Below are 16313 nucleotides of genomic sequence, written 5' to 3'. Positions count from 1 at the left end.
AACTCCATCAATTCAACAACTCTATTGTAACAAACCTTTATGTCGTCCATGGAAAATAAGCCTAAACCATGTAACGACGAAGGTGTTATGCGATATATCCTATCGTTAACACAAAAATTGGTGTTTATTGGAGGAAGTTCCTTGGGCACCCATTGTTTCTGTAGATGTTTGTACCTTAGTGGCACCTCAATGTCGTCTTTGGTCTCATCATCATAAGAACATGACCCCCCTTGAGAAAGGAAAAATTTTGTGCATTTATTGAATTTTCTTCTAATCTTTTGACCTCTTGTTGATCTCCCTATTGTAGACCTACTACATGTGTCACTTTCATTTTCTATTCCTGCATTTTCCTCACTCGACGAAGACAGATCTGACAAATACCTATTTGGGGGTACCTACACTCCATGAAATGAGAGAGTTAATTGGTAATGAGAGAGAAATTTTGCAAATGAGGGTAATGTTGATGAAGAAGTCAGCCCTAAAGTTGATTTTGGGATGAAAATTGGAATAAGTCCAATCGGGGCCTCAAGTGTTGATAACTGTACTAGATTTGCTGCTAATGTTGAGGTTTGAAAAACTGAGGAAGTTTGTTTTCCAAGTAATTTTTAAAAAATAAACTGTTTCTATAGGGTGTATTGACTAGTTATACCTGTCCATCCATGAGACTATGTAGGATCCTCATCAAAGGGGTTCAGTGTCCTATACAATGTAATTCAATTATCTTATGTTAGCTAAAAATTACATAGTACACAACATGAACAACATGAACTTTGTAGACAACAGAAAATTGCTAAAATTATTGGGTGCAAAGTGGAAATGCTCCCTTCCACCTATCTGGGTCTTCCCTTGGGTTTAGCTCCCACAAATTCCTTCTGGAATATGCTTATTGATAAATTCAATAAAAGACTTACTGGATGGAAAGGTTCAATTTTATCTCAATATGGGAAATTGCAACTCCTTCAAGCTACTCTTCAAAATCTCCCTGTTTATGCCCTCAGCCTATTTGGTATCCTGGCTAAATTTGCTGAAGCAATGGAAAGAATCCAGAAGAGATTTTTATGGTCAGAAGTGGAAGAAAAAAAGAGAATATCCTTGGTTGCTTGGGACAAAGTTTGTAGACCAAATAACAAAGGGGGGTTGGGGATTAAATCTCTAAAAACCTTTAACAAAGCTCTTCTTGTTAAACAATTATGGAGAGCCTATGATACTAAGAAAGATTAGAATCAAATTTGGTTTGACAAATACATCTAGAATCAGCCTATCCAAGGGGTCCTTAATTCTAAAGACATCCCTATTGGATCCTTCATCTGGAATAGCATTACTAAATCCATAAAGTGGCAAAAGCTGGGGCTGGATGGGTCCTTGGAAAAGGTGATAGAATAAGGTTTTGGGAAGACCCCTGGATGAAGAATGAAGCTCTTTATGATCAAGACAACAGTCAAATTATTGAGGAATGTAAAAGGAGGTTTGGGCTTATGGTGTGTGACTATTGGAAGGAGGACAAGTGGGTTAGGCTTGATGATATTCATTCTGGATTTTCCTTACTCCAGAAGAAGTTGTTGTCCTTTTCCCCTAACAAAGACTATGATGATGTGTTCCTCTGGAAAAGTGATCCTAAAGGTGAATTTACAGTTGCCTCAACCTAAAAAAATGCCTTTTCTCAAACCAGTAATCCCATTTGGAGTAAAGTTTGGAACAACATTTTGATCCCTAAAGTCATAATTTTCTTTTGGCTTGCTTCTCGTAATAGTACCCTTACTCTTGACAATTTAATCTGAAGAGGTTTCAAATTCCCTAATAGATGTGAGCTATGCCAGAAGGAGGGGGAATCAGTTGATCATCTCTTTTTTCACTGCTCTTTTACTTGGGATATTTGGTGCAAAATATGGGAAAAATGGAAAGTCAATTGGGTTATGAACAAGAGTATCAAGGATATTATCTGGCAATGGAATTTTCCAGCCAAATGCCAACTTATCAAGAACCTTTGGTCTTTGACCCTCCCCATGATTTGTTGGGGCATTTGGAAAGAAAGAAATAATAGGATATTTAGGGAAGCTAAGTGCAATACTCAGGTGGTCTTTGAAAAAATCTACAGGGCTATAAAGGAGAACATCAATATTCCTCACAAGAACAATCAGCAATGGTCTATTACTGATATGAATGATATGGAAAGAGACATCCTCACTAAATGGAACCTAATACATAAGGTCTACAGATCGGAAAATAAGAATAGGAGAGATAACATTGTCTAGCATTTTCCTGATTATGACTGAATAAAGGTAAATTTTGATGGGGCGACTAAAGGGAACCCTAGGAAGGCTGGTGGTGGAGGAGTTATTAGAAATGCTCAAGGAATTTGCATTACTTCTTTTGCTTCTCCTTTTGGGGTCCAAAATAACCATGTGGCCGAAACTCTGGCAATGCTAAAGAGCCTCCAACTAGCTCAGGAATTCAAATTCAAAAAAAATTGGCTCAAAGGGGACTCTTTAAACATCATACAAGCCCTCAAAGGTACAAGCTCTATTTCCTGGAATATTACTAATTTAGTTAAAAGTGCTAAGTATCTGTTAAATAACTATGTTAGTATTAGTATAACTCATACCTTTAGAGAAGGCAATAAGGTTGCGGATATCCTAGCCAATGAAGGGGTCAATTTGGAGAAGGATGTCAAATACATTGGAGAAACTCACATAAAAAGGGAGGTTAAAGAGAAATTATACTTTGATCGCATCAATGGGTCAAGTTAATCTCATGATTAGTTTTTGGGGAACGAATTCCAAAGATAGATTTTGGGGGCGGATTAATTGTCAGCTTATGAGTGTTTTTTGGCATTATTTCCAAGATTATATGTGTGAGAAAGATTATAGTAATAATTGTTGGGTTTGTGCGGCCATAAGAAACAATTTCAAAACAACAAAAGAGTCTCTACATTGGAATTCCAGAAATAACAAGTTTTTGGGGTTTCATCTACGGACTGTGAATTGTAGTAGTGGGTATCTCTACTTGGAGCTCAGAATGGGTGGTAACCTAAATAGGAATGAGCCTCCATGATGTGAAAATTGGAAGAGTGAATGAAAGGTCTGGAGAAGGCTCCACAAATACGGCTTTACTGACTATATGGAAAAGCTTCACGGAAGCAGAAATTCTATGTCTTATGGTTTTGCTAAAAGCTGGAAAACAACAGAGTCACCCTGTTCGGGGAGATTTGGCAAATTGATGAAAACCTGGTTGTAGAGGTCATGGGTCTTCAGACGAAGGGGACTAAATTCTATAGGGATCAGAAGTATGCAGCTGAAGCTTTCAAAAACTTCTCGAAGTCAGAGGATGAGAAGGGCAAGCTTGTGAAGAAGGACAACATCTCCTACTACACTCCCCAGCAGGTAAAGCCCTTCTGGCAAAAAGTTCTAAGGGTTTTAATGGAGTATATGACTATGGATGGTAGATTTACAAAAATTTATAACTATCATTTCGCTATTTTGAACCATTTCCGTCATGGGGCTAAAATTTCCCTGCCTTTCTATTTAGCGTCCTCTCTAAATGAGAGCCTTGCAAACCATGCTAAAAAGCGCAACTCTTACCCTTTAGCCCACCAAGGGCTTATACTGCTAATATATGAATATCTAAAGGACAAGGCCAGGGCAACCAAAGATGACCCCTTGATCACTAACGCTCATATCTCTTAGAGCTGCAAAGACTCTGACTCAGATGGGGATCAACCCAACACCCCTACCCGCAAAAAAAGGAAAGTTGAAATAGAACATGAGGAAAAGGAGGTGCATTGTGATGAGGAAGAGGAAAAGGATAAGGACATTGGTACTGAAATGGAGCAAAATAAGGATGAGAACTATGGTGAAGGGGAGGAAGGGGGCAACTCTGAAAACCCTCACTCTAACCCTAAGGGCTTGGAAAGTGAGAATGAAGCTCTGAATCCTAAGGAGTATGACAACCCTAACTCTGAGGAGATTGAACAGGGCAAGGACTTTGCAAACACCATCTTGAACATCACCCATAAATGCGCTCTAGAATCCTTCAATTTCCAGAAATGGGTTGTCGAAAACATCACCAGTATGCAAGGTAAGCAAAGGGAACTGGAAGATAAGATTAATAAGTTGATTAAGGATTCTGACTCTGGGAAATAGAATGAGGATACGGAAAATAGTGAAGCTGAGGAGGAAATGGAGATGGAGGATTGGCTGGAGAAAGATCCGATCAAAGGGGACCTGAAACACTTGGATAATGTTATCAGAACTCTAAAAGAGTAGGCAGAGGAGGACAAAGACAACATCAACACCCAGATCGCCCGTAATGAGAAGGCTCTGAAAAGCCTCCAGGTCCTTAAAGTTTCTTCCCAGAATATGAACGCTTTGGTGGATCATTTGGAAAGGAAAAATCAGGATAAGAACCTGGTAATTATAGAAGATGCTCCAACCTCCAGCCCCACCCACTAGAATCCTAGATGTAGAACTAGGCAAAGCACTACTGGGAAGGACACCAAAATGAAAGAGAGCCGTCTAGGACAAGAAAACAACAACCTGAGGGAAGTGGCCAAGGCGATGATGCTCTTGGTTCAGAATGCTGAGGAATCTATTAAGAGTTTTTAATTAACTTGTAATGATGGGCTTGGGGCCAATTTCTTGCTGGCCTCTTGTTGTCCCTTTCTTTGCTGCTGGTTTTTTTACTAGTCCTTTGTAGTTGTCTTGTTTTGTTTCCTTCTTGGCTATCTATCGAATGTAATCGGGTTTCAGGTCCCTTAAAACCTATTTTTACTTAATCAAAAACATGAACTTTGTAGACAAAAAGAGTATTAAATAATAAAAAGATGTTGTCATCAAAATCATTGTAAATTTTTTAATTTCTTACCTTTACTTTATGTAGACTATGCAAGATCCTCAACTAAATGGTTGACGATATCTGTAGTCAACAACCTGTTCCCACCAAGGGTGACAGCATCACACAGGGACTATACCTGAAATCAACACCATCAATTGAGCATCATAAGCATTACTATATTTGTAAGTTGATAAACAATAAATACGTACATATTATAAGCATCAGAAGCATCATATGATGTGTCATCATATATGTAATTGAGCATCACAATTAGCATCACATATCATGTGTCATCATAAACATGTAATCTATCACATATGTATCATAAATCACCATCCATCACATAGGTAATAAACAATCCAATTTCCATAAATAAGCATAGTTTAAAAAATGTCACATAAATAGTCACTCTCCCTATCTCCATCTCCATATTAAAAGGTGCATCATGAATTAATTGTGTAATGGCATTAGAATTCAAAACCTAATGAATTAATTATGTAAAAAAAATTCTATCAAGAAGTCAATATTAAATAGATAATATACTAATCGCATACCTCATACATTTCATTCTTCATCATCATGAACATCAAGATCATCATCGCCAACATCATCATCATCATCATCATCATCATCATCATCATCATCATCATCATCATCATCATCATCATCATCATCAACATCTTCACCATCATCATCACCATCATCACCATCACCATCACCATCACCATCACCATCACCATCACCATCACCATCACCATCATCACCACCATCATCATCATTATCATCATCATCATCATCATCATCATCATCATCATCATCATCTTCTTCTTCTTCTTCTTCTTCTTCTTCTTCTTCTTCTTCTTCTTCTTCTTCTTCATCATCATCTTTGAGGAACTGTCAATCATGATCATCATCCACTTCATATTCTACTTCTTTGGTATCTTCTTCTTCCATCACATTATACTTTATCGGCCTTCCTCTTAGATCATGTCTAACAACAAATGACCAACCCGGTTTATGTGGAACCTCTGAGTAAAATACTTGCTCACATTGGCTTGGAAGAACATAGGGCTCATCCCCAACTGGTTTAAATGACCTTGTATTTAGCATTATAAAACCATTATCATGTTTAATAACAGTTCTATCAGGATCATTTTTATTCAATCGTAGCCTGTACCATTTGACGATGAACAAAACTAATTTGAAGGAATTAAAGTCACACTCAATTATATCATCCAAAATGCCATAGTATCGATTTTGAGACTGTTGAGGATGTATGTCATTTCTCGATGAAATATTTGTCACCTCAATGACTGCAGTGATGCCAGAATCACAAGTTTTCTTCGTGTCATCCAACTTTTTATGTGAAATTTATGACCATTGCAACACATAGCATTGTGGTGTTTGACCTGCGATATGTCAAACATGTAAAATTTATTGCATTGTGAGTTGATAAACATATGGGAGATTAATAAGTTTATACGTACCTATTTATCTCTTAAACCATATGCTAAATCAATTTCCCTTTGCATAACATTGGAATCTTCATTACGATGCGCTTCTTTAACCAATGAAGCCACACCTTCCCATGTTAATGTGCGTCTAGAATGTTGACAACGTTCAATCCATACCGTCATCCAGTCAAGATTGTTTGCAATATACAAATGTAGTGCATCCCACTCTTGACCAACTGTACAAAAAATAAATAGATGTCTTACAATCGATTTATTTTGAAGATTAAGAATTAATTAACTACAATAACATCTTATAATTACCTCTCACTTTCCTCAATCTACCTTTCCCCATCAAGTACTCCCCTTCGAATTTGTTAATGGTGTTGGGATCCCAAATGCGATCCATGTGGATCTTTGCTGCAAACTTAGGAAGATATTCAGAAATGTACACCATAGTCTGGTATACCATATATCCCTCCACCATAGAACCCTCAGGATGTGCTCTTTGTCGAGCCAAATCCTTCAAAAATTTCAAGTGCCTCTCAACCATCCGCATTGACCTAGTGTGTACAGGTCCACATAATTCAATCTCCTCAACTTGGTGTATGAGGTAGTGTTCTTGTGCATTGAAAAAAGCTGGAGGTAGACACTTTTGCATTTCAAACATTAAATGAGGAATTTTTCTCTTCCAATATTTTATATCGTCTTTATGGATTTCTTTACATGACAACCACCTACAAGGTATTCAAGACGCAAAAAAATATATTACATAACAAGTAAAACAAATCGCAAATATAATATCTATACAATGAATTGAACAAATATCACTACTTACCTCATGTATTTTCCAAGATCATATATGACTTGCTTGACATTATTGTCGAAGTCGTCTAGGAGAGATAGAGGTAGAATGTACTGCAACAATTATAAAATTATCTTTTCATTTTTTTGTAACATAATACAATGAAAAGTACACATACGCGCAGTACTTAAATACATACTAAAAACACAAGAACGTGAATTACCTTAATGAAGGTATGTCAATTATGCATTTTCATCCCTGGCCCAAATTCACTTTTCTTTGATATGAGATTGTTTATGTTCGCAGCAAATCCTGTGGGAAATCAAATTTTTCGTATGACTTCTTTTATAGCATTGCTTTGCTGGTCCGTTAATAACCAAGGAAGCTCACTTATATTAATGTGGTCTCCATGGCTATTTGATTGAATGACATTTATCATTGCATGATTGGAATCTTGAATGTCACTACATATTTTGACAATTTTTTCTTTGTCATGCCTTCCATCCAATATTTTCCATACTGTCTCTGTTATATTCTTTCCAATATGCATACTATCAAACAAATGAACAATTTGTAACTGATTGTAGTAGGGCAACCTACTAAATTATCGGGGATAAATTTTTAGTCCCTTAGGAAGGTGGTCATTTATGCCTTCACAACCTTCATGATCATCAATCACATCATCAGTAAACAAAACAAAATAGAAAAGATGTTTTATGACAAACCAATAGATGGAATGGCATTACCTTGACAATTAATTTTATTATATTCCAACTTCCACAGGTGAGGTGTCATTCTTCGTGGCTTTGATGTATTCTCTTCTTTCCCATTGAAAAGATGTTTTTCAGTATTTCGATACTTATGATTTTTGTGGAGAAAGTGCCTATACTCATCAAACACCTTCTTTCTTAAACTTTTTGAATGACGAGATTTCATCTTTGGACGACAAACAGGACATGCAAATTTTCCCTTTGTTTGAAGACCTACAAGATAATGTATAATTGGATTAAATATGATATTTTTTTGAATTATAATGTCCATGCACAACTTAAACACTATAACATACCACAAAAATGTGTTAGCCCTGGGGCATCGTGTATTGTCCATAGAAGCATCGCATGGAATTGAAATTGTCTTTGTCCTATTGGTCTAGAGACATCATACATAGTGACACCATTCCATAACTCCAACAACTCGTCGATAAGAGGCGCGATATATACATTCATATCTTTAACTTGGTACTTACCTAATCGAATGAACAAAAACATTACATAATTATTATGACCATTTTACTGCAATATTTATAATTAAATTTAGACAACTACATTTAAATGATAAAATACCTGGAGCAATCATTGCCAACACTATGTGCTCCCTCTTTATTGACATCCATGGAGGAATGTTATTGTTGATAAAAAAAACAAGCCACACTAAGTAAACAGATCTCCTCTCTCCAAATGGATTGACACTGTCCGCTGCCAATGAAAGCTTGAGATTACGAGGTTCTTCTTTAAAGTGTGGCCACTTTTCCTCTATGTCCATAAATGTTGAACCATCCACAGACATTCGAATAATGTCATCTCGACTTCTATTGCGTGCATGGTAATCCATAAATTGTGCCAAGCTAGTGCACTTGAATAATCGTTGCATACGTGGAATAATGGGAATATAGCGAAGAACCTCGCAAGGAACCCTTTTTGTTATTTGATATGTTCGATATCTACTGATATGACATTCAGGGCATTCAGTTCGAAATTCATGTTGTTTGTGATATATAATATGATCATTGGGACAAACATCTATTGCTTGATACTCCATTCCAATATCTTTCATAACGGCAGATAATTCTCAGTATGAGCGAGGTAGAATATTTGATGGTGGTAACAAAAACTCACCTATCAATCTACAACAAAAAAATATAATTTGTTAATATAAAGAATATTAATGGTACAACATGATTCACAGTTTATTATGACATATAAGACATACCTTAACATACTTGACATTGTTATGTTGGATAAACCATTCATAACCTTCAAGTTCACCAACAACAATACAATAGAGAGAAGAGTTGCCTGTGAACCTTCGTGAAAGGCCTCAGATGCCTTCTCAAGTAGAGGGACATCATGAACAACATCAAGGTCATCTTCATCATCATGATCAGATGCACGAGTACTGAATGAGTCATGGATCAATGTATTTGTACCATCATCTTCAATTGTGTTTTCTGGCTCATGATCGTCATCTTCCATGGGATAATTATCTTTAGCTTTGATATTCACACCTCCATGTTCATCCACTTTGAAAACCATATTCTCAGAGTTGTGTTGATCCATACCATGTGGTCTGGGGTGCTCGACCTATATAAAATTGATAAACATAAATAAACCATGATCATGATCTCATCATCACATGATTTATTATGTATATAAATTGTTAAAACGATATAATGAAAAACTTACCATTGGATGATAATCATGTCCACCTTCAATGTGACCATGCAACCTACAATGTTTCTTCATTGTTTTGATTAGAAGTCTTCTAGTCTTTAACCCCTTACAAATTTTGCACGGACAATAACATTTTCCATCACCTTTTCTTTTCAAGTTAGACCACAATCTAGCAATTGTCTCCTTATTTTGTTGTTTGCTGATATTGTCTGACATGGTCTTTCTTCACAGGCAAGAAAAATGGGCTATAGAACTAGTTATATAGAAGTTGAAATGTTAGTTATGAAATCACATTTCAGTATAATATACCGAATCAAATTACTTGAAAATAGAAATTATCACCATTGAACCAAAACCATCTAACTCTTCTTTTTCATCTCAAAACATATCTAATGGCTTTGTGGTATGCAATCCTTGTATAAGATATTAAGTTGACTGATGTCTAATTGCCTTCATGATCATCTTGCATAATTACTATGGATGATTGCTCCTTGAAGCCCTTTTAGACCTATATTTCTATTCAACCCATGACAGTCAAATAGACTATTATTTAACTAATATGGGCAACAATATTTTGATCTTTATATCTGTTCTCATGATTGCAGAATTTGTGAGTGTCATGATATTGTGAGCATTGTCTTTTGACCATTCATAGAGATATCTTATGGAAAATTTCACAATGATGTATGTTTTTTATTGAGGTTGGAAACTTTATTTTGAACTTGGGTATGACTGAGACTCTTTATCACGGAGCTATCTTCGTCTTTCATGGAACCATGACATGACTTCTATGACCTTTAAAAGGCTATTGTCTACTAGATGCACATGTTGTCACCATCCCTTTAATACTATCATAGGCTTCTTTGACTATCCTTGAAGTATACTAAGGCCACTTTGATGAATTTTTACAATGTTGGTCATGACTATTAAATCTTATGAAGACCCTATTCTAATCACACATCTTTGTCACAACATTCCTTTTGGTTTCTCTTACTATCAAAGGCTTAGAATCACTATTTACCTAGCTTATATTAAGTGCCTTGATGCTTGTATCCTTCTTCAACTTGAGCTTGCATTTTTCTCTCTCAAGGAATTCTCTTCAAACTATTGAAACAACTATGGGTTGCTTGCTCTATCTGTTATCACTCTGACTGAAAATTTTAGTCTTTGTTTTTGATTCTTTGTCTCACTGTCATTATAGTTTGATGCACTATGATACTTGCTTTGGCATCTTTGACAATGACTGCTACCATAATTTTATCCTTTTTAATAGTCAAAAGATTGTTTCTTGATATATCCTTCAATTCTTCTTCAGTCTCTCAAGAAGCTCATTGACATTGTCATGAATAAGGTCTTCAGTGACCATTCCATGGCTATACTTAGCATTGATCCTCTATGCATAACTTGTGACGGGTCACTACTCTTAAGGCGCATGAATATGTCACTACTCTTAAGGCACACAAATATTTTTTCATCTCTGCACTTGTTGAAAATGTGGCATTGTTCATGTGCTATGATTGTAGTTCTAGGGTAGGTTGTACTGATCATTGTTTGGAAGCCTCCACTTCATGTTATTGGCTACCCTTATGTCCCTTTTCATTGTGACTTTCACTAATATACTACCCTTTCTTATAGATTTAATTGTCTTTATGATCTTATGACTATAAAGAAGCTTTGGGACTGAAAATGTTCATTGCATTATGAGTCCTATGGTTGTAGCTACTCATGATGTCTTGTTATGATGACTTCTATTTGTCATGATCTCTATGTTTGGATGACATCTATGTGTTTGGAACTTTATTATTGTTGAATGTGGCATCAACATTCTGCATATTAATGATGAGATCTTTGCAGACCTAAGGAATGTATGTCTTAGTGTCTTTATGTGTTAAAATAACAACATTCTTGACATTTATTATTCAATGCCCTACATAGACTGATTTGGCTTAAAAAATGAAGGTTTTATTTGGCTTTGTCCCTTTGTGCTACTACATAGACTACATCTTTGTGTTCTCTTCAACTTGATTTAGGACAATCTTTTTTACATCCTTTCTTCTCATTCTTCGTGATTGTTGTCAACTATCCATAAGCACTATTCTATCTTTATATCACTGAAATGGTGACCTTGGATTGTATAGAAAAGTTTATTTTCCTTTATCTCTACCCTTGGTTGATGCAAAACTCTTCTCTAATGCTTCTTTTCTCCATATAAATAAGCCCTTTTATTTATACCTTCTTATTTTGTGGCCTCTTATTGATTCATTTCGGCTATTGATTTACTCCCTTATTAGACAGGGGTGTCTTAAGATTGGTTTCTAATTTTGGACCTATAATTTCTCTTTTGATAATACAAATTTTGGAGCTGGCAGAGTAGCTTGGTATATTGTTGCTTAATGAAAGGTTGAACGATCCAACAATGTAGGAGTCTCCTGCATTGTCTTAAGATTTACTCAACATGTGCTTGTCATTGCATTTGTATGCCCTCTTAAGCTACAAAATAATTCTTTGCAAAAGTACATTGCCAACTTCAGGAAATTTTGTATTTACCACAGCAACCAATGCAGCAAAAACATCTGTAAATCCAGGGGATGCCATTTGGGATTTCATACAAGACCTACAAAATAGACCCCTCCCATGGATGATATTCTCTGCAAATAACTCTGGAATGATGTTCTTGATGTTAGATGCATTTACCTTGTTTACTAGCCCATTGATACTCTTCCAAAGGGCATCCCATGTCATGCGCTGGTATTCCACACTGCTCTTGTCTTCCACATCTTTCATCATTTGAGCCAACTTAAATGGGGGAATGTAAACACCCCCACTTCTTCCAACACCCTTCTCAGCTCCTCTTACAACACCTTCGCCATTCCTATTCTGAGATGGAGCAGACACAACACCAGAAGTTTTCACTTCCACTGCCTCTTTGTCCCTCTTGTTTCAAGAAGCCCCTTTACCACTTAATTAATGCTTATTTCTATACATAAACCCATTAGGAAGCATGAGTTTTTGCATATAAGCTCACCCAAATATTTTACAGTTATTTTTTATCAAGATTCCCTCAGGAGCTGGCAGATCCTGCTTCCATACTTTAATTATATTTTCTCAAAGGACAATCCTAAAAATCCATGCATTGCAAACAACTTTTTACACCTTTGTTGGTTGTGGTGGCGTCATAGAGAGTTTACATCAATAAATGAAGAACATGCCAATGCTTTTAATGCAGCAGTAGAAGTCTGTCTCTTATTCAATATCTCTAGTGAAACCCCCATGATTTTTTGTTGGAGTAGAATTTGTTATATTGTAGAAAGGGTCTTGTCCTTTGTTGATAGGATATTCATCTACCTAAAGAAATAATTGTTCTTTTCTCCAACAAGAAGTGGAACTAAATGAAGATCTAGCACCATGAAATGAATCCTCAAAAGGATTACTATAGTTAGTTTTGGTAGATAATGATCTGGGTAAAATACTAATGTGGCTTTAGGAAACATTATGTACTAGCTTAGCATACTCTAACAAATTTGGTGCGACATGCTACATCCAATTAAGTCTCCATCAGTATCTCTATCGTGTTTATGATCTCTAGATTTATGATCTCTATAATATAACTAATATGCGATATCTAGATTTATGATCTCTATAATATAACAATCCCATAATTATGTTTCCACGCATCTATACCACAACACAAACATCATGCTAGTGTTCAGCCATAGCAATTGATATCCTAATTATAGAATGTGAAATATGCACATAACTATGAATAAAGATTAAGAAAAACAAAGAAAGATGCTTATTGCAAACATAAATGACTAATAGACAAGAATTGAATTCATTGTAGATAGTTTTGAATATCAAATTCACTTATTTGTGTGCATTTAGTAACTCATGTACTTGTGGCCAACCATTTATCTCTTTCATAAATTAAACATTTATTAATAACATTAATAAATGGCTGAGTAATTATGTTTTAGTTGAAATTGAAAATAAAATATTTTATTTCAGGACAACTCACACTATTCCCTATCATATTTTAGACTCTTGGTTTTGTTAGTAGTGGTTTGATGTCTTTGGAGCTGATCATTGCAATTCTTTAGTTACGTTTGCCAGCGTACTCCCAGCCTGTGCCAAAATGGGAGCTTTGGAACAAGGTATGGACATCCATCAAAGCATAAAATATAGAGGCATTTTGTCAGATGTAGTTGCAACTGCTCTGTTAGACATGTATGCAAAACGTGGAAGTATAGACAAGGCACGAGAACTATTTGACGGATTGCCTCAAAGAAATGTGGTTTCCTGGACTACAATGATTACCAAATATGCACAAAATGGATTTGTTGAGAAGGCTTTAGAAACTTTCAAGCAAATGCAATCGACAAGTGTAAAGCCAAATTCCACGACCATTGCTACTATCCTCCCTGCCTATGCCAAAATGGGAGATTTGGAATAGGGTATGGACATTCATCGAAGCATAAAGGATAGAGGAATTTTGTCAGATGTTGTAGTTGCAACTGCCCTGGTAGACATGTATGCAAAATGTGGAAGCATAGACAAGGCGCGTGAACTGTTTGATAGAATGCCTGAAAGAAATGTTGTCTTGTGGACTGCAATGATTGTTGGATATGCACAAAATGGATTTGTCAAAAAGGCTTTAGACACTTTCAAGCAAATGAAATTGGCAGGCATAAAGCTAAATTCCACAACCTTTGCCAGCATCCTCCCTGCCTGTGCAAAAATGGGAGCTTTGGAACAGGGTATGGACATCCATCAAAGCATAACAGATAGAGGAATTTTGTTAGGTGTTGTACTTGCAAATGCCCTTCTTGACATGTATGTAAAATGTGGAAACATGGATAAGGCTCCTGAATTGTTTGATACAATGTTGCAAAGAGATGTGATCTCATGTGAACAATCAACACACACGTATATGGGAGGAAGGGATTGTTGCAACAAAATTGAACGCTCACTCCTCAATCACAGTTCTATGGTTTTACGAGGAGTGGATTCCTATAGGGTATTATGCATTTAGGGAACCACACCTTTGACTAGAAGCCATCCGGCCTGAGATTGGATAATCAATATGAATACGAGATTGACCAATTTGCATTAAAAACTAGGGCAATTTGCACAAAAAAGGAATCTCTTGAATGGTATATTTTTTGCAACATGAAATTAAGGTGAAGAATCTACCTCCTGTGCGGGATTGCAAGCAATGCCACAAATGCCTTCGACGCGGGTTTGATGTTGTTGGGGGTTGAAATCGCCACGAACGCCTACGCAGGATTGCAATGCACAAATGAATTGCCCTCTTTTTTTTTTTAAGTAATGGCCGTTGTCATCGGAATTACGACGAACTCGAACACTTTTTTGAAAAAAAAGAAAATTTTCATTGCTAATGCCTTCTTTGTTGAAACCAAATGGCAAATTGTCGTCGGAATTACGACGAATTCAAGCATTTAAAAAAAAAAAAATCAAATTTGGCCACAATATACCTTCTCCGTTGGAAACCTCAGTCGGAAATCTAGTCCAAATGTATTAGAGTGTAAATATCATCCTTGATACATATTATTTGTACCCATTTGATTACATTCCTTATCATAGTAAGTTCCTTAATATAGGTCCATAGTGATTGGCTTGTTGGTACCTTGCACTCTCATTTTTCCATGATTTTTTCCCCTCACAATGATGTGGATGCCTATATGCTATAGCCTTGCTAACATAGGAACCTTCTTTGATTCTTCACCATTTTTTGCCACTTATTTTAGTGATTCCTTGATATAAATATTTTTTCTCTTCATTTTTCTCAACATCACAATCCTCTTTCTTTTCCTTTAATTCATTTTTACAATCTTCATGAAATTCTTGGACTCCCTCTTCCTTGACTTTCCGTTGGACTTCTTTATGTGTAATACCCTATAATGTAGTTTTTTTTCCTTTTATACCAAAGATCCATGATCTTCTTTTGGACATTGATATTATTGTTCCCAAATATTTTAACCAAGGATAACCAAAAACAATTTGCAATCCATCCATATCCATAGCATGAAATTTTTAATGCAAAACAATGTATTTTCCATAGAGAGCTTTAAATATTCAATTTTTTAATATCCAAACCTAATATCTGACTATCATTGATGTCATTTTATTATATATCTTCTTTGATAATTCTATGTTCATAAAATTATACTTGAATAGCCTTTTCCTTTTTGCATCCATGAAAAAGAAAGATTGAATCTTCCTTTCTTGAAGCTAAATTCCATGTAAATGTATCATATCCATCTTCCTCTACATTGTTTCCTTCTTGTTCTCCATATCATTCCTCCTCTTATTTATCTTCTTCTTCCTCTTCTTCCTCTTTTTCATTATTTTCTTCCTTGTTTTCTTCATTTTCATCCTCTTATCTTCATCTTCTTTCTCCTCTTCCTTATTTTCCTCCTCTTCTTCATCTTAATTTTTTTCTTCCTTCTCTTTTTGTGTTTTGGAGCTCATCTATCTAAGAAAACTTGTTCTATTTCATCCAAGGAAGAAATATCCTCATCCAATGGTTCATACCATTATTTAGCTTCACCCCTTGAGCACCAATAGAAAGATTTCTCATACAAAATATTTACAATGAGCTATTTTATATTTGTGCCACCATTCTAATGTATCTCCACTTCCATCAAAAGTAGAAAAGTCCATTGAAACTAGGGTTTAAGAAAAATATATTTTAATATTACTATTCTACAAAATAAATTGACCCAACTTTGATATGACCAATAAATGGTTAGTCAGCCT

The sequence above is a fragment of the Cryptomeria japonica genome, chromosome 10, assembly GCF_030272615.1.
Source record: "Cryptomeria japonica chromosome 10, Sugi_1.0, whole genome shotgun sequence".
Classification (NCBI taxonomy): Eukaryota; Viridiplantae; Streptophyta; class Pinopsida; order Cupressales; family Cupressaceae; genus Cryptomeria; species Cryptomeria japonica.
Note: the sequence above shows the minus strand (reverse complement) of the source record.